Consider the following 23294-nt stretch of genomic DNA (forward strand, 5'->3'; position numbering starts at 1 on the left):
CAAATTCTTTCTATGAAGCCAGCATCACCTTAATTCCTAAGCCAGAGAAAGATGCAGCACTGAAAGAGAATTACAGACCAATATCCCTGATGAACATAGATGCAAAAATCCTCAATAAAATTCTCGCCAATAGAATGCAACAACACATCAGAAAGATCATCCACCCAGACCAAGTGGGATTTATCCCTGGTATGCAGGGATGGTTTAATGTGCGCAAGACAATCAATGTGATACACCACATTAACAGACTGCAGAAGAAAAACCATATGATTATCTCAATAGATGCTGAGAAAGCATTTGATAAAATACAACACCCGTTCATGATGAAAACTCTAAGCAAACTGGGTTTGGAAGGAACATTCCTCAATACAATCAAAGCAATCTATGAAAAACCCACAGCCAACATCCGATTGAATGGGGAAAAGTTGGAAGCATTTCCACTGAGATCTGGAACCAGACAGGGATGCCCACTCTCACCACTGCTATTCAATATAGTTCTGGAGGTTCTAGCCAGAGGTATTAGGCAAGGAAAAGAAATTAAAGGGATACAAATTGAGAAGGAAGAACTCAAACTATCCCTCTTTGCAGATGACATGATTCTGTATTTAGGGGACCCAAAGAACTCTACTAAGAGACTATTGGAACTCATAGAAGAGTTTGGCAAAGTAGCAGGGTATAAAATCAATGCACAAAAATCAACAGCCTTTGTATACACAGACAATGCCATGGCTGAGGAAGAACTTCTAAGATCAATCCCATTCACAATAGCTACAAAAACAATCAAATACCTTGGAATAAACTTAACCAAAGACGTTAAAGATCGCTACGATGAAAATTACAAAACCTTAAAGAAAGAAATAGAAGAGGATACCAAGAAATGGAAAAATCTTCCATGCTCATGGATTGGAAGAATCAATATCATCAAAATGTCCATTCTCCCAAAAGCCATTTACAGATTCAATGCAATACCAACCAAGATACTGAAGACCTTCTTGTCAGATCTGGAAAAAATGGTGCTGAAATTTATATGGAGGCACAAGAGACCTCGAATAGCTAAAACAATCTTGTACAACAAAAACAAAGCCGGAGGCATCACAATACCAGATTTCAGGACATACTACAGGGCAGTTGTAATCAAAACAGCATGGTACTGGTACAGAAACAGATGGATAGACCAATGGAACAGAATTGAAACACCAGAAATCAACCCAAACATCTACAGCCAACTTATATTTGATCAAGGATCTAAAACTAATTCCTGGAGCAAGGACAGTCTATTCAATAAATGGTGCTGGGAAAATTGGATTTCCACGTGCAGAAGCATGAAGCAAGACCCCTACCTTACACCTTACACAAAAATCCACTCAACATGGATTAAAGACCTAAATCTACGACCTGACAGCATCAATTTACTAGAGAACATTGGAGAAACCCTTCAAGATATTGGCACAGGCAAAGAATTTCTGGAAAAGACCCGGGAGGCACAGGCAGTCAAAGCCAAAATCAACTATTGGGATTGCATCAAATTGAGAAGTTTCTGTACTGCAAAAGAAACAGTCAGGAGAGTGAAAAGACAACCGACAGAATGGGAAAAAATATTTGCAAACTATGCAACAGATAAAGGGTTAATAACCAGGATCTACAAAGAGATCAAGAAACTCCACAAAAACAAAACCAACAACCCACTTAAGAGATGGGCCAAGGACCTCAATAGACATTTTTCAAAAGAGGACATCCAAATGGCCAACAGGCACATGAAAAAATGTTCAAGGTCATTAGCAATCAGGGAAATGCAAATCAAAACCACAATGAGGTTTCACCTCACCCCGGTTAGAATGGCTCACATGCAGAAATCTACCAACAACAGATGCTGGCGAGGATGTGGGGAAAAAGGGACACTAACCCACTGTTGGTGGGAATGCAAACTGGTCAAGCCACTATGGAAGTCAGTCTGGAGATTCCTCAGAAACCTGAAGATAACCCTACCGTTCGACCCAGCCATCCCACTCCTTGGAATTTACCCAAAGGAATTTAAATTGGCAAACAAATGAGGTCTGCACCCTAATGTTTATTGCAGCTCAATTCACAATAGCTAAGACCTGGAACCAACCTAAATGCCCATCAACGATAGACTGGATAAAGAAATTATGGGATATGTACTCTTTAGAATACTATACCACAGTAAGAAACAATGAAATCCAGTCATTTGCAACAAAATGGAGGAATCTGGAACACATCATGCTGAGTGAAATAAGCCAGTCTCAAAGGGACGAATACCATATGTTCTCCCTGATCGGTGACGACTGACTGAACACCAAGAGGGAAACCTGTTGGAGTGAGGTGGACACTATGGGAAACGGTGGCTTGATCAGCATAGCCCTGACTGTTAATGAACAACTTAATACATTATCCCTCTTAGTAGTTTTTTTATCTGTTCTACTTAATATGACTGGTTTAGATCTGTAATTGATGCACAGTTATTCTTAAGTGTTGAAAATTAACTGAAATGTGATCCCTGTTGAACATGGTGGTGGGAGTGGGAGAGGGAAGAGATGTATAATTTGGGACATGCTCAGGCTGACTTGCCCCAAGTGGTGGAGTTGGAAGCATACCAGGGGATTCCAATTCAATCCCATTGAGGTGGCATGTACCAATGCCATCTCACTGTTCCAGGTGATCAGTTTCAGTTCACAGTTGGTCATGGTGGAGGGACTGGGAGTCAAAGGGAGCACATAGACAAGTCTAGTACCTGCTAACGCTAACTGATGGAGTAAATAAAGGGGAGAGTGATCCAACATGGGAAGTGAGATACTCAGCAGACTCATAGAATGGCAGATGTCCTAAATAGCACTCTGGCCTCAGAATCAGCCCTAAAGGCATTCAGAGCTGGCTGAAAAGCTCATGAGAGTATTTCAGGCATGGAAAGCCAAGACACTCTGGCAAAAGATCTCTGTGAGTGAGATCCCAGTGGAAAGAACAGGTCATCAAAGAAGGAGGTACCTTTCTCTGAAGGGAGGAGAGAACCTCCACTTTGACTATGACCTTGTCTAAACAAGACAAGAGTCGGAGAACTCAGAGGGCTTCCATAGCCTTGGAAACTCATGACTGGAGCATAGGGAGATTACTGATGCCATAGACAGGAGTGTCAATTGGTAAAGTCAACAACAGGAGTCACTGTGCACTTACTCCTCATGTAGGATCTCTATCCTTAATGTGCTGTACATTGAGATTTAATGCTATAACGAGTACTCAAACAATATATTTCACTTTGTGTTTCTATGGGGGTGCAAACTGTTGAAATCCTTACTTAATGCATACTAAACTGATCCTCTGTAAAAAAAAAAAAAAAGAAATTATCAATTCCCAACTTGACTCTCACTGGGATTAAACATGACAATAGGTCTGATCTGATTTCATCATCATTTAAAAAAAATCATCTATTATTTTTCACTTTATGTTTCTGTGTGGGAGCAAACTGTTGAAATCCTTACTTAATGTATACTAAGCTGATCTTCTGTATATTAAGATAATCAAAAATGAATCTTGATGTGAATGGAAGGGGAGAGGGAGTGGGAAAGGGGAGGGTTGTGGGTGGGAGGGACGGTATGGTGGGGAAGCCATTGTAATCCATAAGTCGTACTTTGGAAATTTATATGCATTAAATAAAAGTTTAAAAGAAATGATTTATATGTTTATTTGAAAGGCAGAGTTAGAGAGACAGAAAAGAGAGAGAGAGAATATCTTCCATGCATCGGTTCACTTCTCAAATGGCCACAACAGCCAAGGTTGGGCCAGACCAAAGCCAGGAGTTTCATCTGGGTTTCTCAAGTGGATGAAGGGGCCCAATTACCTGGGCCATCTTCTGCTGCTTTCCAGGAGCATTAGCAGGGGGCTGGATCCAAAGTGGAGCTGCTTGGACTGGACCCAGAACCCCTATGGGATGCTGATGTCCCAGGCGGCAGCTTAACCCACTGTGTGCCAAAACGCCTGCCCCCTTATTTCTCTTGAGGAGACTGTGTCCATTGTCTGACACTCTAGAACAGAGCAGCTGGGTCTGGATATGCTCTTCCATTCCACTTTAATGTTAGTTTACGTGGTACCTGTAACATATAAATATTTTAATTGTTACAATCTTTGTGAATCATTTGAGAACTTAATTATCATGCAATTCTTTAGTTTTTGCAGAGTCCTTAAGATATATTCAAGAGAATCATTCGCCATAAAATGATGTTGTGGAAGTTACTTAAATTCTAACAGAAGCTGCTTGAAGTGCCACTTTCCTGTGTTTTATTCTAAAGTTCTATACTCTCTGTTCCCTTCACTCCCAAAGTGAGGGTAAGGAAAGACTTTATCAATATCTTTACTTATTTGCTCGTCTAAAGTGTTTCAATGCCTTGTACTTTACCTCAAAAGTGAACGTCATGTTTCCGTAGCTAAGTAATAAACATGTGGAGAGGCTCATTCCGGTGCTAAAGACATAATCCAATCAGTGTGATGATTTTTTTAGAGAGAAGGAGCTGGCTGTGTTTACAAGTCACTGCTGTTCAGAATGAGATAACAGAGCACCTTCCTGGGAGACAAGCGCCCTGGAGGTACTACAGTGGGCTGCAGCGAGCAGGACAGGCTGGTTCACAGCATAAAGAGAAAAGTCTGTCTTAATTTGTACTTTCCCCTCAGGCTTCAAATCCATTTTGAAAATGGACTGAAGCAATAACTAAAGGGATTTGCACCCCAATAAAATTACCCTTTTGAATGACAGCTTTGCTGCTTGGGGAAAATTTACCATAATTCAACTGTTTCTATAATGAGAGGAAGCAAATATAAACTCAGCTACCTGGACCCAGCCATTGAACTTAGATAATTATTTCCCAATCAAAAAAGAACATCCTGTTTTTCTTTGGCATGCTCTGGTGTCTGTTAGCTTTGCTTTTTATAGCTTTAATTGAAATTTCATAATCACAGAGTTCAAATACAGAACAGATTTGAGTCAGTACTCTGGAACAGTATCACTCCCTTAGAGCTCTCCTTTGTAAAAGGGAAAAAAAAATCTCAGGCTTTTATTAGACTTTGTGCTTCCCCTGATTGTGGGCATAAGACTCTCTGCTCTAAGGATACATGCCATTAAAGAAAAGCCTGAGGCTAAACTCAACAGGGAAGTGAGTGGAAGAGGCAGGCGAACTCACCTAGATTATGGATCTAGCAATTTTACTGGAGAATTTAAAGAGAAAAAATATAAGGGAAAACACTTGGGATTCAGTAAAAGCCAAAATGAATTTGGACTAAATCTGTTGTGAAGTGATGTGTATTTTTAAAAGAAATGCAATCCATGATTCTGACTCATTTACAATGACCTTATCAAAATGTCATGTAATGAAAGTTATTCAGGGTCCAATAATTCTATTGAGCATCTAAATAGCATTTCAAAACATTTTTTTCTAGTTTGATTATAAATGAACTCAAATTCCAAACAGCCTAGCAAGTTCAATAAAATTCTCAAGAGTCATCATATTAAAAAGAATTTTAAACTCTGAAATTTTTCCTTTCTTGTCTGAGTCATGATGTTTAATTCGGTTGGAGACTTTGGATTGCATAATGACAAACAAACAAAAATCAAGCAAAAGCTCCCAGGAAGAGATTTTTTTTTAATTATTTTGCACATTTATTATTCATTGTTAAAAAAAACATCAAAAATATCTCCTAACTTTTTTACTCCATAGCATAAGAATAGATTTTTAATATTTTTTCTTGTATTAGTAAGAAGTTGGCATGTGACATTCCAGTTCTCAGCTGACATCCGATGTTAGGACATCTACCTTGTTCTGTATCTGTTACACTTGTCTACTGTGAAACACAGTCAGAGATGGAAATTACTGTGGTTATAATTTAGTTCATACTCTGAGAGTTGAAATGGAAATTGCATTACAGGAATTTAAATTTTCTGCTGTAAGGAACATTAATATTTGGTGGCAAACTGACACAAAGCTTCCCCACATATTTCCAAAACTGCATGCATAAACTGTATCTAATGTGCTCACCTTTCTAACTGAGGGTTGCCACAACCTGCCACCAATGTGGCCAACAATCTGGAGAAATTGTCTAACCCAGTGCCTGACAGACTCTTGCTTAAACTATTGCTATTTCTTTATTACTGTACCTTTGCTTCATCCCTGCCTTTCTACAGCCTATTGTCCATCTAGCAACAAATGACCCTGAAGATTTGTCCCTCACCTTTTTTTTTTTTGTTTTGTTTTGTTTTTTTTTTAAACTTTTATTTAATGCATATAAATTTCCAAAGTACGACTTATGGATTACAATGGCTTTCCCCCCATACCGTCCCTCCCACCCACAACCCTCCCCTTTCCCACTCCCTCTCCCCTTCCATTCACATCAAGATTCATTTTCGATTATCTTAATATACAGAAGATCAGCTTAGTATACATTAAGTATGGATTTCAACAGTTTGCTCCCACACAGAAACAAAAAGTGAAAAATAATAGATGATTTTTTAAAATGATGATGAAATCAGAGCAGACCTATTGTCATGTTTAATCCCAGTGAGAGTCAAGTTGGGAATTGATAATTTTTTTTTTTTTTTTTTTTTTTTACAGAGGATCAGTTTAGTATGCATTAAGTAAGGATTTCAACAGTTTGCACCCCCATAGAAACACAAAGTGAAATATATTGTTTGAGTACTCGTTATAGCATTAAATCTCAATGTACAGCACATTAAGGATAGAGATCCTACATGAGGAGTAAGTGCACAGTGACTCCTGTTGTTGACTTTACCAATTGACACTCCTGTCTATGGCATCAGTAAAAGTTTCCAAGGCTATGGAAGCCCTCTGAGTTCTCCGACTCTTATCTTGTTTAGACAAGGTCATAGTCAAAGTGGAGGTTCTCTCCTCCCTTCAGAGAAAGGTACCTCCTTCTTTGATGACCTGTTCTTTCCACTGGGATCTCACTCGCAGAGATCTTTTGCCAGAGTGTCTTGGCTTTCCATGCCTGAAATACTCTCATGAGCTTTTCAGCCAGCTCTGAATGCCTTTAGGGCTGATTCTGAGGCCAGAGTGCTATTTAGGACATCTGCCATTCTATGAGTCTGCTGAGTATCTCACTTCCCATGTTGGATCACTCTCCCCTTTATTTACTCCATCAGTTAGCGTTAGCAGGTACTAGACTTGTCTATGTGCTCCCTTTGACTCCCAGTCCCTTCACCATGACCAACTGTGAACTGAAACTGATCACCTGGAACAGTGAGATGGCATTGGTACATGCCACCTCAATGGGATTGAATTGGAATCCCCTGGTATGCTTCCAACTCCACCACTTGGGGCAAGTCAGCCTGAGCATGTCCCAAATTATACATCTCTTCCCTCTCCCATTCCCACCACCATGTTCAACAGGGATCACATTTCAGTTAATTTTCAACACTTAAGAATAACTGTGCATCAATTACATTAGTGTCCCTCACCTTTTTAAAACCTCCCATGAGCAATCACTCGATTACTCATACATTTTGACTGAAGTCCTCCCATGGACCTATGAAGACGGTAAATGACCTAGATCCCACTGCACAGAAATGCCCTACCTCTTCAGCTCTTGTTGACTACTCTGCATATGGGACTCTTTGTTGTCCTACGAGCCACCGATCACAATCAGAGGCTATGAACTGGTTAGTCCTTTTGCATGATGCATTATTTTCCCAGATACTTACATGGCTCATTCCTAGAGAAATGTTTCCTCTCTTTCCTGTCTAAAAAAACATTTCATCTCATTTCTTTGTCTTTGTTTAGTTTTTTGCAAACTCAGCACTAACTGATAGCATATCTACATCACTTTGCTTATTCATTTATTGTCTAGCTTGGTAAATATTATGCAAATTACATGAGGAAAGAGGCATTTTCTCCCATCACACCAAGCAGTATGTAGTAGGAGCATCCCCAACTATAGTATAGACATCTGAGAAAGTACACTTCGGTAGACATCATGGGATATGAACCTCAATCCATTTGTTCTCATGAGCCTATTCTGTGCATGATTAGCATTTACCCATATGACTACTCGGGCCAATGCACTGAAGAGCTAGAAAATGATCGATGAATTTGCTGCATATTTTATGTTTCAAAATCATTGGAAAACCAACACCATGCATCTATCACTGACTTCCACTGGCTTTTCTGTTCTGATCTCTGACCACCTATGAAATAATTAATTTACCAGTTTTCCATATCCCTCAGCTGTCAGTCAGATTTCTTTATCTGTAATAACTCATACATCTGCTACAAAACCAAAAGAGAAACATAGTCTTTAATAAAATTATATGTATTTTAATATGTTCCTCTTCAAATCTGAAAAGTAAAGCCTCTGAGATTTGGGCCTCCTCCATGCTTTTATTTACACTGCTTACTCAATAGTCATGGCTGGCATCAAGCCTACTAAGACAGGTATCCAGGAGAGGGAGAACCTCTTGCTCTGGCACTGTATAATTCTAGTCTGTGAAACTGTATTATCATAGTTTTCTAATTTAGTTTTATGAATTTATTAACCTTAGGATTCTGTTATACAAAATACCTTATGGAACCTTATTTATTAATCACTAGGAAAGATAGCCACAATTACTCTCCAAATCATGAGTAATTGGGGGCAAGCCAGTTAACCTTGGAGAAAAAAAAATTCTAGGATTTACATCCACAATTTTATATAATTTCTAGGATTGGGTGATTTCACTATAACAAAGGATTAAAAAACAAAAACAATGATGACGATTTCACACCAAACAAACACACAACAAAACACTCTCACACAGCAATACATATCTATTATTTGTTTATCTATTATTTATTTATCTATTATTTATTTATTTCACAATTATCCATCTAATACATCTTTACACTGACAATCAGGACTAACTGGCTACGAACCTACTACTATTATGGCAAAATGGCAGAGTGCATTCAAAGATGAATAAAGAAAGTTACTGTTCTTGTTGAAATGATAATCACATAATAAAGTATGCTTTATTCATGTTAATAAGAATTAACAAAAAACAGGACGCCATGGGATATATTTCAAATGCTTAGCAGAAATATAAATCCACAAACAATGCCTGCCATTGCCATCACATTGCCTTAGGACTTCACATCTCCTTCACTCTCCATCACTTATGTTTCCATCATTATTTCTGTTTTGGTCAATAATTTTGACTGAAAAGAGGAATGTTGAAGAAATGAGATGCTGTAATGTCAGTCTCCTCTAGGGAACAGCCCACCTCCTCTCCCTGGGTCAAAAGTTATATTTGTTGGGTTAGAGAAGGCTGGAAATGATGTTTACTTCATGCAAACATGATAATGGAATTGGAAACTCACTAGTAATTACTTTTGTTACTCATTCATGTTCAGAAGTTATGAAGCCAGGCTCTTTGCAAGACCTTGCTCCTCAGTAGCAACAACAATGTTTGTATTTTATTTCTGAACCAACTATATTGGAATTCTAAATTTTCCAACCTTCCCTTAAGCCATAAGACATGGGGAGAAAAACTACAAGACTATTTTCTTAACCAGTTCCAACAGCATTTACCTATGGGATATTAGCATACAAAATCACCAACATAGAGCAGCTGGATGTCATCCAGCTACCAGTTTGGAAGCAATGCCGAGAGCAATTCACTTTTGTTAGTTCGGACATGTGGAGTTGATGGATGATGGCAGTACAATTGAGCAGCTGGCCATGTAGGAAACTGAAATGAAGCTGGTCAAAAAACAGAAGATCTGCCTTAAGAACACCCAGAAGCACAATTTGCAACCCAGCTCTGGGTTTCTGGAAAACAGAAAGAGCAAAACAAATTAATTTTTGGAACAATAATCACAAAGAAGTCCGTGGGAGCCAAGTTACACACAGCTAAATATCAAACACAGGACATTATTAACTTACAAAAGTGATGTACGATTTATGCTTAACCAAGGAAACCTGACAGTAATTCAACATACTCCTCACACAGGTGAGTAAGTTAGATTAACTTTTTAGTCAAAGAGTAAAAAACAGATAAGGCTGTTTTTTTAGAAATGAAACAGTAAAGCTGACAACCATAATAGAGGGAAGGCACATTGTAATAGCCAAGATTCTTTGTTTTGTTTGTTTTTATTTAGTTATCAGCCTCTGTTACATCGAACATGCTAAATTGGCTTCAATAGTGTAAATATCATCAGAAATGTGAGATTCTAGATTTCTGAAGTCGATACTATTGTCTGATTATGCCAAGGAATCTGTTTGAGTTATGAACCGCTCAGAAATTATATTATTAATAATGCAATTTTTAAGTGGAACGGTTTCTCGAGTATTTTGAGAGCAGTGCTTAGGTATGTTACAGGAATTTATATAATAAGTAAACTACTTTGAAGTTATCAAAAGTTACTTTGGAAACAACAGATCAAAAGTGAAATTTAAAGTATGAATAAGTATATCTGTATTTATCAAAACTAGAAATAAAAAATCCATTCAAATGAGATAATTGACAAAGCTGTGTAAAAATTAGGATGTGTTTAAGAGAAACAAGATTTTGAGCTAGGAACAAAGGGAAGGTCTTAACAGTGTTGATCTGAAGATTAAATAGAAGGAATAATTCTTAAAAACCTACAAAAGTAACTCTAGTGAAAGTTCACCAAACCCAACAATCAGAGCTGTTTTATTAGGTTCAGAAATACAAATACTATGCAGGTACTTGCCAAGAGGGGACCATAAAATAATATACCAACATTATTCTCTACCTATCAGAAAATCTTTTGCCAGGGCTTCTCAGGGACAAGAGAACACATTGATGTTAAACTCTTAAGATCACTTCTTCTCAGAGCAGAGAGGCAAATGGAAACAAATGAAGACAGAATATAGAAGAGCAAATAGAAGAGGCATAGAAAACAGCTGACCTCAGCTTAGTATTCTTAATACTAAAAACACAGAGTTAGGCCACAAAAATGCTCTAAGTTTCTAACATAATCTTAGAAAACTTTATAGATGTGTGAGTATTTAATACAATGAAATATGTAAAATGCCTAGTACCAGCAAGACTGTTTTATTCTCCTCCTGTAGTAATTTGTGGGTTCCACTGAGGTTGTGAGAGTCATCCTGATTTATTCCTTGTTCGGTGGTTAGTATTTCATTAGTTCCATCAATGGTGGAATACAAAGCTATGTGTATCTGATGCCATGTGTGTATAAGGAAGAATCAGAGGAAATAATTAAAGAACAACTACATGTAAAAGGCACTTCAACTATCTAAACTTGAGATCTGACAGATGTTGATTAGAGTCAAACATTTTAAGCATAACTTACACATAATTATAGTAGGAGAATATAGCAAAACATTATTCATAACTTTTCCTCATAACACTAAATAGTATTTCTCAAAGGAAATTTATGTCTTATACTTAAGATAACATTAACTGTACTGAGAATTGTAAATGAAGAATTCATTACAATGCATAATAAAAATAAATAATATTTTAAATATCCCATTACTACTGCTTCAGATTATTTATAGTTATTAAATCAGTTACATTTAAAAACATGATTATAGAAATAAATAATATACTAAAATTAATTAAATGATTTTACACAATTAAATAGACTATAGAATTAGGAAGTTGATCTACATATAAAAATTAAAGTTATTTTCCAATATAAAATATTATATAAGCAAGTTGTTCAGTTGAAAATACAAAGTCAGTGACTATAAAACAAGAGGTAGAGAAAAGAATAAATGTTCCCATGAAAGTCTTCTCTCTTGAGCAAAAGACCTGAAAAAAGCCAGCATAGAAAACAGAAACATGTTAGATAATAAATGTTCTGCTCTAGTGAAATACCACAGAAAAAAACTCTGGCTCCAATCCCAGTGGCATTAGCAAAGACTAAGTAGACAGCCTGAACTCTAATCCTGCCCAGCCTCTAACAAGGCATCCTCACCCTCAGAACAAGGTGGCATCAGGGAAAGCTAACAGAGACACTAGGGTGGTTAAAGGTTGAATTGCATCACCCAAGGTTCATATGTTGGAAGTATAAAAACCTAATATCTTAGAAAGTGATGGTATTCGGAAATAGGGCCTTTAAAGGGTTGATGTGATTAAAATGGCATCATTAAAGGTGGCACTGATGCAGTGTGACTGTTGTCCTGTCCTTATAGGAAGAAGTCAGGACACACATAGCAAGATTATGTATGTATGCAAAAGAGTGACAGCCATGGGAAGACAGAGAGAGAAGATAGCAAGCTACAAGTCCATGACAGAAGCCTCAGGGGAAAAAAAACCCTTAGATGCCTTGATCATGGGATTCTAGCATCTAAAACCAGGAAAAAAATAAATTCCTTTCGCTTAGCATACTTTAAAAAAAAGATTTTTTTCTTTGCTAATCCCTGAGTCACTCTTCCTCACAGTGACACTGGAAAGAATCTAAGAAGCCCCATTGCAAAGTAATGGGGCACTCTCCCTGTCTTCACTAGAGTGCTGCTAAGGAGTCTTCGCAAAGTATCGGAATATTTACTACTAAGCAGCAGGAAAGCTTACCTGCCAATCATTGATGATATGTAGGCAGGGGTAATGAAATCAATGGAGACCTTACAAAATCTGGAATTCCTATACTTCCCCTCCTGGCAGTAACTAGATCTTCCTATTCAGATGCCCGTGGAGGCTGAATGAGGAAATCATGAGCTCCTATACCATCCTGGCAAGAACAAAGAACTTTCCCTCATCCTCAGAGAAAAACTAGATTTAAAAGATATAAGTAATGCACTAATAATAACAATAAAGACCAAAATTTTATAATAAAATATACCCCAAATGCCAAAGTTAAAATTAAAATAAAACCACTCATCATACCAAGAAGTGAAAAATCCCAGCTTGAATGAAAAAATGCATTGAACACCAAGATTACAGATGCTTTAATGTTATCTGACAAGGATTTTAAGCAGCTATCATACAAGTTCCTCAAAAAGTAATTATAAATATACTTGAAACTGATGTAAAAAAGAATAAAATCTCAGCAAGGAAACATAGTCATTAAACAGAAGATATAAAAAGCAAATGGAAAATAAATAATAAATGCAATAACCAAAATAAGAAACTAACGGGATGGAGTCGAAAGAAGAATTAAGGAAAGAGACAAAAGAAGGAATTAGGATATTGACTAATAAAAAATATCCAATATGGACAAAAAAGAAAAAAAAATGTTCAAATAAAAGTCTTTGGGGATAGATGTGACTATGATGCAACATCTATGATTTGTACAATTAGACAACCAGATAGAGAAGAGGAGCAGGAAAGATATAAAAGTATTTGAAGAAATAATGACTCAATTACTCTTGTATTTGAAAAATAACATATAGTTAGACTCAAGAAATTGAAACCCTGGCCGGCGCCGTGGATCACTAGGCTAATCCTCCGCCTTGCGGCGCCCGCACACGGGGTTCTAGTCCCGGTCGGGGTGCCAGATTCTGTCCCGGTTGCTCCTCTTCCAGGCCAGCTCTCTGCTGTGACCCGGGAGTGCAGTGGAGGACGGCCCAAGTGCTTGGGCCCTGCACCCCATGGGAGACCAGGAGAAGCACCTGGCTGCTGGCTTTGGATCAGCATGGTGCACCGGCCACGGCGGCCATTGGAGGGTAAACCAATGGCAAAGGAAGACCTTTCTCTCTGTCTCTCTCTCTCTCACTGTCCACTCTGCCTGTCCAAAAAAAAAAAAAAAAAGAAAGAAATTGAAACCCTTATACAAGGCAATCCAGGAGAAATACATGCTAAGGCTCAACCTAGTCAAATCTGTTGAAACTAATCAGAAAGAAAAAAATCCTAAAAGCAGTGAGAGAGAAGCAACAGTATATTTCACATCAGAAATAACAGAGATCACAAGTAACAGAACATGTATCAAGTGTCAAGAAAATAAATATTGGTGTAGAACTCGATAGTTACTTAATATATTCATCAAGAATAAAAGAGGAAAAAACATTCTCAGGTGAAAGAAAACTAAGAGAACTTAATGCTAGTAGATACAACTCAAATAGATAGGAAAAAGAAGTTCTGTAAATTGGAAGCAATTATCAAATAAATGATATTGTTTCACAAGGAAGGAAGAAAAATGAATTGAGTAAAAACTTAACTAAGTAATTCATCTCTAAATAAATCATGAGGCAAAATAGAAAATCTCAAATGAAATTTAAAAATACATTGAAATGAAGGAAAATTCAAACACAGCATATCATAATGAGTGAAGCTGCTGTGGGGGTAATTTATAGCACCTACTGTTTACAATAGTAAAAAAGGAAAATAATGTTTAACATCTATAATATAGAATTCTACTTCAAAAACCTAGGAAATGAAGAGGAATATGAATCCAAAGCCAGCAGAAAGAAGGAAATAATAATGATAGAAGTGGAAATCAGAGAACTGAAAAGAGAAAACTAATGGAGAAAACTAATGAAATAAAAAGTTGTCTCTGAACAGATTAATAAAATTGACCAACCTCTAAGAAGTCTGACTAGGATAACAAATGACACAAATTTTAAAATATTAGGACAGATACAATAGAGACAACTACCAACTCTACAAATTACATAAGGCAAGTAACAATACTATAAACATTTTTACAAATTGACAACTTAAGTGGTATGGATCAATATCATAAAGAACATACTGTTACAGGTAACTCAGTATTTAATACCTCATTTAAATATTAATATAAGAATTAAGGAAATAGAATTCATAATTTGAAAACCGCCCTAAAATAATTTTCATGAGGAATTCAACAAAATGTTACAGAAATGTTAATGCCAATTCTGCTCTATATCTTCAAATTCCTAAAAAGAAACAATGAACACTACTGAATTATTCTTTTTATTAAGTCAATAGTATTCTGATACCAAAACCACAAAGAGATATAATAAATGTTTGTATATATATATATATATCACATGAACATAGATTCAAATATATTTAACACAGCATCAACAAATAAAATCCATTAATTTGAGTTCAAGAATAGTATTAATTATATTGTGACTATTTTAAAATATACTTTAGTTGAGTGAAATTGAACATCTTTTCATCTCATTCTTGTTTATAGCCCTTGTGTATTTTCCTGCTGGACTAAGGCTTTTCTACTTATTTGTTGAGTTCTTTATTTAGTAAAGCCATTAACATTTGACTATAATGTAAATAAAATGTTATCTAAAACAATAAGCAATTATGTCAAAAAGTATTGAAATTATGCTGTGTTCCAAAGTGGCTTTTATATAAGGAAAGAAAATTGTTTCAATATTCAAAATTTAGTGGATACAGTTAATCATATAAAAGCTAACAAAATTGAAATGATCTTTTCAACTGTCGCCGGAAAATCATATTAAAAACTGAAGACTATTCATGATAAAATTATTAATAAACTGGGAATATATGGACAGATTTCCCAACTTGATAAAAAATAAGAAAACTTCAGGGAAATCATATTTAGAGATTCAAAATGGAAGGTTTTTTTCTATAAAAGAACATACCAGGCAAGGATGCTATGCATTATAGTAATGGAAGTTCTAGCCAGTGTAATAAAGCAAGAAAAGAAAAGAAAAAGAAAACCACACATGTAGGAAAAGAAGAAGTTGGGCGGATACTATGCTTATCTACATACCATTTTATAAGAAAGCTACAAAGAAACTGTTAGCACTTAGCAGTTTAGCATGCTAACCAGTACAGGAGAAAATTTCCAGAAATCAATTATTGGTCTATTTTCTAGCAATAAGGATTCAGAAATCAAAATTTAAACTACTAATGACACATACATGTGATGTATATGTATTAATACAGCAACAAATAACAAAATATATAGTATTTTGATGCTGGAAACTAAAAAGAACTGATGACATAAAACAGAATATCTGAATCAATGGACAGATATACTGAGCTCATGCATTGGAAAACTCAGCCAGGTAAAATGTTAGTTTACCACATTGATAAATTTGTTTAAGGCAATCACTATCAAAATTCCAGCAAGGTTTTTATTTTGTTTTGTTTTATACAGATAGATATGTTTATTATAAAATATATATGGAAAAGCATAGGACTAAGAATGGCTAAAACAATTTTGAAAGAGAATACTAAAGAAAAAGAATTACTGTAAGCAAATTCAAGATTTAGTATATGGTTGTGATAGCCAATATTGCATGGTATTAGCAGAAAATAGACACATAGATTACTGGAACAGAATAGAAAACAGAAAAATCATTCCCCACATAAACAGAACTGATCAATTTTTAACCAGGATAAAAATAACTAAACGGAAAAAAGGCAGTATTTTCAAAAATAGTGCCAAATTTTTCAATGTCCATTGCCAAAATAATGAGTTTTTTTAATAAATCAATTAAATAGGTCATCAATTAAAATGAAAACTTAAAACTATAATTTTTGAGGGAAAAAGCATGAGACGATCTTTGAAACCTAAGCCTGGCTGAAGATATTTTAGACAGGATGACGAAAGAATGAGCCACAACAGAAAACATTTTTTATTAAACTTTAACAAAATTAAAAGTATTTTTGCCTGAAACATCCTGTTTATATGATGGAAATAAAATCTACATAATGGGAGAAAGTGTTTCTGAAATATGCCCAACAAAGAAAAACTATCTAACACATAAACTACTCTAAAACACAATAGAAAAAATAAACAATGAAAATATATAATAGGAAAATGTTCGAAGAGACATTTCGCTGACGAAGATAGTGTTAGCTAACAAGGATAGAAAACAATGTTCCTCATCACTAGCAATAAAGAAGTGTAAATAAAAGTCAGAAGAATATAATCAGTAAACATCTATTTAAATAGTGAAAGAAAAAAAACACTTGTAACAGAAGCAAATGTTGGTGAGAATGTAGAGAAATTGGATCTCTACTACATTGCTGATGGAAGGTAAAATGATATAGTCACTCTTGAAAATAGTTTGGTGATTTCTTCACTTATCATATGAAGCAATGAATGCTGCCCTTTGTATTTATCTATTGGAATGAAATTATGTGACTTCATTGAAATCTGGGTAAAGATGTTTGTAGCTCCTTTATTTTTAAAACCCCCAAAAGTAGAAATACCAAAAGGGCCTTTAGTTGATAGAAGGTTAAACAAACTGGTAAATGCTAGTAGAGTGCTAGTCAGCAACAAAAACGAGTACAATATTGATACATGCAATAATTCTCACGGATCCATTTTGTCCTCATCTATTCAGGTTGCTATAACAAAATACCAGAAACTGTGTGGCTTTTAAACAACAAAATTTATTTCTCACACCTCTGTGTGTGGAGAGGTGTGTGGGGGAGGCTTAAGTATATATAATTAAGGAGCTAGAAGTTTGAGTGTCTGGTGAGAGCCTCTGTCCTGGTTCATAGACATGTCTTCTCATTTTGTCCTCCTATGGACCCAAGAGGAGGTATCACTTACAAGGAAGGTCACTAATCTTAATAGCGAGAGTTCTGCCATTGGATTAGTTTAGCTTTGTATTACTACAACAAAAGTAAATGCCTGAGGAAACTAACTTTATAATAATAAATTTGCTCAGATCACTGCTTTGCAGACTCTAAATCCAGACAATATAGAGAAGGCTCAGTGGCCACCCATTATGGGCATCATCTCACAGTGAAGGTAGGTGGCAATAGCAAAAGAACATATGGGAGTGAGTGGCCACATGCCCAACAGGAGTAAAGAGAAACACTAGGGTCCCAAAATCCCTATTGAGGACATATCTCAATTGACTCCAAGATGACCCAGTAGGCCCCAGCTCTTACAGATTCCTACCATCTTTTTTTGTTTTAGGTGTACAGTAATTCTCTCTTTTTTAAAGATTTATTTATTTTTTAATTTTTTAACTTTTATTTAATAAGTATAAATTTCCAAAGTACAGCTTTTGGATTACAGTGGCTTTCTCCCCCCGTAACATCCCTCTCACCCTCAACCATCCCATCTCCCACTCCCTCTCCCATCCTATTCACATCAAGATTCATTTTCAATTATCTTTAGATACAGAAGATCAATTTAGTACATACTAAGTAAAGATTTCAACAGTTTGCATCCACACAGAAACACGAAGTGTAAAGTACTGTTTGAATACTAGTTATACCGTTAATTCACATAGTACAACAGATTAAGGACAGAGATCCTACCTAGGGAGCAGGTGCACAGTGACTCCTGTTGTTGATTTAACAATTGAAACTCTTATTTATAATGTCAGTAATCACCTGAGGCTCTTGTCATGAGCTACCAAGGCTATGGAAGCATTTTGAGTTCGCCAACTCCGATCTTATTTAGACAAGGTCATAGTCAAAGTGGAAGTTCTCTCCTCCCTTCAGAAAAAGGTACCTCCTTCTTTGATGGCCCGTTCTTTCCACTGGGATCTCACTCACAGAGATCTTTCATTTAGGTCATTTTTTTTTTTTTTTTTTTTTTTGGCAGAGTGTCTTGGCTTTCCATGCCTGCAATACTCTCATGGGCTTTTTAGCCAGATCTGAATGCCTTAAGGGTTGATTCTGAGGCCAGAGTGCTGTTTAGGACATCTGCCATTCTATGAGTCTGCTGTGTATCCTGCTTCTCATGTTGGATCATTCTCTCCTTTTTAATTATATCAGTTAATATTAACAGACACGACACTACTCTTGTTTATGTGATCCCTTTGACTCCTAATCCTATCATTATGATCAATTATGAACTGAAACTGAGCACTTTGCTATATCTCGCCATTCCCTCCTAGCCTGTAGGGTTTCTGATGAGAAGTCTGCTGTGAATTGAATTGTAGATCCTCTGAGGATAATCTGACATTTCTCCCTTGCACATTTTAGAATCTTTTCTTTATGTTTCACTGTGGTGAGTTTGATTACAATGTGTCATAAATCCTTACCATCTTCCAATAACACCAACCCATGGACTAAGAAAAGGAACCCTTTGCCAGGGCACTCATATCATAGTGGCGCCCATAAATTAATCTTTTCCAAAAGCTCTCACTACCTAATATCATCACCAAGGTGGTTAGGACATCAATATATAAAACAGAAACTTTCACACCAAGGCAAATCTCAAGGGCATTATGCTGAGAGGAGAAAATCAAACTCAAAAGATCAGATAATGTGTGGTTCCACTTATATAGCATTATTTAAGTGATAAATTATAAAGCTGGAAAACAGATTCATGATTATCAGGGGTAAGCCACAGTGGAGTTGACAGAGAGGTGTACTCTGAGCTAAGTAGACAGGGACCAGGGGTATGAGTCTCAGAGGACCTGAGAAAGGCAAGGAACTGTCATCTGTGATGTGTGTTGGTATCAAGGGCTAGGGTTTCTGTTCATGATTTTTCCATACCGTTGTAACTGATTTACGTAAAGAGAATTTTATGCATCTTGGGGAAATGTTTTGTGTGTTCCCTTTGATTTGCAGGTTCAAGGATCCCAGGGACAGACAGGAAGAAATGGAGCCGCAGGTAAGAGTGTCTACTCTTGTTCTCCAACATCTCCCTGGTGTGGGATCCAGGATGCTATGCTCCCACCATCCAGGAACTTGAGGGATGCCTAAATTGCACAAAGGCAGAAACTTGGGGATTCCTTTTTTTTTTTTTTTTTGTCCTCTTATTTCACATAAGTAAAACCATCTTTAGCATACACTCCTTTGGAATGCATCATTATTAACTGGGATTCTTTTGATCCTCAGGCCTTAAAAATGTTTTACCCACTTAAAAATGCCGTTTTAGAAAAAAAAAAAAAACTAGTCAAAAACAGCCTACTTGCATGCTACTCCAAGTTCTCCTTGATACACCAGGGTCTAGGGGGAAATTCCTCTGCCTTCATAGAAAGATTGAGGAAGGCATTAGTTAGGCATACCTCCCAAACTCCTGACTCAAAAAAAGAGCAGCAATCTTGAGCATAATTCATTACTCAGTTTCATATATGAGGAGAAAGCTTCAAAAACTGGTTACTGGACTTGAGAGTACCTTAGAAAACCTGCTGAAGGTCATCATTTCTGTCTTTTACAATCAGCACCAGGAGACCCAACAATAAGACAGAGGCATAAGAAAAAAAGCCACAACTCTGGTTGCAGCCTTATTGCGATGCCAACCTGGAGGCCCCAGGATTCTTCACTGTTATCTGGTCAGGTGTGGCACTTCAAGAAGGAATGCCCATATTCCCTTCATCAGAAAAACATCCACAGCCCTGTTCTATTTATAACGGGGATCATTGCATCATTGGAGGTTTGACTGGTCTCAGTGACCAAGGTATCTGGGGTTGGGCCTCTTTCTTTGGATGACCCAACAGGAATGAAAGGCCCCAGGACTTTTCCTATAGGCTTCTTCCACACAGAGTATCAGAACTCAGAAGCACTGGGTGGTCCTAACTGTTGAAGGGAAGGGCGTTGACTTCCTTCAAGATACTGGAGCCACCTTTTCTGTCCTTTTCCTCAATTAAGATGTCCCTCGTCACTTAGTATGACCATGTGACACTTGCCAGGAATGCCTATAAATATTTCACTGAGTGCCTAAACTGTAATTTGGATAGCTTGCTTTTTTTTTTTTTTTTTTTTTTTTTACACATGACTTCCTAATCTTACTGGAGAGCCCAAAACCACATTTTAGGGAGAGATTTCATTGCCTGGATGGTAACCACCATACTCATGGCTTCAGGACAATCCTGCCTTCCCCTAATTGATATTATTCCCAAGGTTTGAGCAACCCAGAAAAAGATTGGCTGAGCAATAACCGCCCAAGCAAGTACAGATTCATCTTAAGGATCCCTCTTCTTTTCCCCACCAAAAAAAAAAAAAAAAAAAAAAAAAAAACCCTTAAAGCTAAAGAACCAACAAGGATTAAAAGTCATTATAGGAAATTAAAGACTTTTAAAATCATGCAATAAACCCTGGGACACTCTGATTCTTGGAGTCCAAAAACTTGATAGAGAATGGAGGCTAGAACAAGATCTCTATCTCATTAATGAGACTGTGATCCCCATTCACCTGCTGGTCCCTAACCTGTATAATTTACTGTCCCCAACTCCAGAAGAGGCTAAATGCATAACAAAGCTTTAGACTTAATGGATGACTTTTTTGTATACCCCTGCACCCTGACTCCCAATATTTGCATTTGAACACCTGTCAACAAAGTCCACTATCTAACTGGTACTGTGATGCCACAAGGATTCCAGAACAATCTCCATCTGTTCAGACAGAACTTGTCCAAAGATCTTTAGGAGTTTTTTCACCCATAGGCCACTGCTCTATAGTATGTAGATGATATTATCGTATATGCTCAGAATAATGAGGGTTCCCAAGAAAGGAGTAAATTCCTTTTCAATTTTCTGGCAGAATGGCTATTATGTCTAAAAATCTAATGCTAGTCCCTGGATCTTTTTATAAAGCATCTAAGCTTAATGTTATCTGAAGGAATTCAAGCACTGGGAGAAGATAGAATTAAGTCCATTTTCACCTTTCTACTTCTTAAAATCCTTAAACAGCTTACAGTCTTCCTGCAAGTCACAGGGTTCTGTTTACTGAATTCCCAGCAACTGGGAAGTAGCTCATCTTTTGCACCAACCAATAAAAGATATTCAGACAGCAGGAACCTATATTTTGACATGGGATCCAGAGGCCCAACAGGCCTTTATCTAACTTACACAGGCCTTACTCAAGACCTAAACTTTGAGCCTCCAAATAAACAAAGTCTTCAATCTGTAACATAAAGGAAATAAAGGAGATTTCTTTAGGATGTTTCCTGAGCATAAGGGACGAGCTCACCAGTCTGGTGGATGTCCTAGCAGAGAACCTGACCTGGTGACTAAAGGTTGGCCAGATTTCCTGCAAGCAGTGATGGCAGCCATTGCCTTCCTAATCCCCAAAGCCATTACACTGATCCTTGGACAAAAACCTAATAATGTAAACCCTTTGTAATGTGAGAAGGCTGCTAGCTTCTAAAGGAAGTCACTAGTTAACAGATAATCACCTTTTAAAATCTCAGGCATTACTGATGGAGTAACCTGGAATCCATCTGAGACTTGCTCCTCTGGTAATCCCGCTACTTGTCTCCAAGAGGAGATGAAGAAGCCCAAAACTGAACATAAGCATGCAGATCTAGAGACATATGCAGCCTGAGTGGCCCTCAAGAAGACCACTTAGAGGACCTGGAATGGGTTCTCTTTATAGATGGGAGTTCCATTGTTGAATAAGAATCCATGTTGGGCTAGATATGCTGTCATAACATTACATAAGACAATGGGGAGCTTTCATGTTCCTCCTGGCACAAGCACTCAACTGGCAGAGCTGGTAGTTCTGACAAGAGCCCTCAAGCTGAACAAGGATAAAAGGATAAATATTTACATGGTTTCTAAGTATACAATATCATCTCAATTGTACTTGGAAGCCCCAGTTGTCAAGGAAGGTAGAAAAGACTAATGGCATCCTCAAGAGACAACTCAAGAAGCTAACTCAGGAAACACCTTCCCTAGGTCTACCCAAAGCCTTAATGTGCATCAGAAAACCCCCCACAGGTAAGATTTGAGCACTTTTAAAATACTGAACACTTGTCCTTTCTTTATGAATGATCTTCTAACAGATATTTAGACTCCCTACATGATCAGATTCATCACATCACTTGCCAAATTCCAACAAGCAATCCAAGATCTCCCAGAGATATTACCCAGGAGATCAGGAAGACCTAAGTATACCTCAGGAGACTCAATGATAGTCAAAGCCCTACCAACTCTCTCATTAGAGGCTCATTGGAAAAGAGCTTACACTATGATCCTTTTTACTACCACTACAACAAAAGTGTACATGGTGGATTCCTGGGTCCATCCTTCCACAGGAAGGGCTAGGTTTCCAAAAAACTTCAGAATATATTCCAGAGGATGACTTGGATACCCCTGAGGTAAATGAATACTCTTGCCAGGATACTAAAGGACTCAAAATCCTTTAAAATGGTAAATAATGACCAGAAATTGTGGCATAGAAGGCTAAGCTGCCACCTGCAATGTTGGCATCCTATATGGGTGCTGGTTTGCATCCAAGATTCTCCACTTCCAATTCAGCTCCTTGCTAATGTTGCCTGGGAAAGAAGTAGCATATGGCCCAAGTATTAGGGTCCCTGCTATCCATGTGGGATACCTGGATGAATATCTTGAGTCCTGGGTTTAGCCTGGCCCAGCCTCAGTCATTGTGGCCATTTGGAAAATGAAGCAGCAGATGAAAGATCTCCTTCTCTCTGTCTCTTACTTCCTATAATACTGCCTTTCAATAAATAAATAAATAATTTAATTTTTTT

At 37.1% G+C, this 23294-nt stretch overlaps 1 long non-coding RNA gene across 2 annotated transcripts in view; it reads left to right on the forward strand.

Annotated features, from left to right (window-relative positions):
* Positions 1 to 23294, forward strand: part of LOC127492951 (uncharacterized) — a 70494-nt gene that overhangs the window by 25211 nt on the left and 21989 nt on the right. The window contains exons 1-2 of one of the 2 annotated variants that reach the window (XR_007922795.2): positions 9931 to 9997; positions 19430 to 19472. This is a non-coding gene — a long non-coding RNA (uncharacterized lncRNA). Of the gene's footprint in view, positions 1 to 9930; positions 9998 to 19429; positions 19473 to 23294 lie in introns of those variants that run through there. The other variant, XR_011388950.1, reaches the window with a different exon arrangement.

Source organism: Oryctolagus cuniculus, chromosome 5 (genome assembly GCF_964237555.1).
Source record: "Oryctolagus cuniculus chromosome 5, mOryCun1.1, whole genome shotgun sequence".
Classification (NCBI taxonomy): Eukaryota; Metazoa; Chordata; class Mammalia; order Lagomorpha; family Leporidae; genus Oryctolagus; species Oryctolagus cuniculus.